The sequence below is a fragment of the Bison bison genome, unplaced genomic scaffold (genome assembly GCF_000754665.1).
Source record: "Bison bison bison isolate TAMUID 2011002044 unplaced genomic scaffold, Bison_UMD1.0 scf7180017864117, whole genome shotgun sequence".
NCBI classification, from domain to species: domain Eukaryota; kingdom Metazoa; phylum Chordata; class Mammalia; order Artiodactyla; family Bovidae; genus Bison; species Bison bison.
The window spans coordinates 155,278-155,814 of NW_011494689.1; positions in this window are offsets into that span (position 1 = coordinate 155,278).

Below are 537 nucleotides of genomic sequence, written 5' to 3' on the forward strand. Positions count from 1 at the left end.
GCCAGAAATCCTGGAATGGGAAGTCAAGTGGGCCTTAGAAAGCATCACTATGAACAAAGCTAGTGGAGGTGATGGAATTCCAGTTGAGCTATTTCAAATCCTGAAAGATGATGCTGTGAAAGTGCTGCACTCAATATGCCAGCAAATTAGGAAAACTCAGCAGTGGCCACAGGACTGGAAAAGGTCAGTTTTCATTCCAATCCCAAAGAAAGGCAATGCCAAAGCATGCTCAAACTACCACACGATTGCACTCATCTCACACGCTAGTAAAGTAATGCTCCAAATTCTCCAAGCCAGGCTTCAGCAATATGTGAACCGTGAACTTCCTGATGTTCAAGCTGGTTTTAGAAAAGGCAGAGGAACCAGAGGTCAAATTGCCAACATCCGCTGGATCATGGAAAAAGCAAGAGAGTTCCAGAAAAACATCTATTTCTGCTTTATTGACTATGCCAAAGCCTTTGACTGTGTGGATCACAATAAACTGTGGAAAATTCTGAAAGAGATGGGAATACCAGACCACCTGATCTGCCTCTTGAG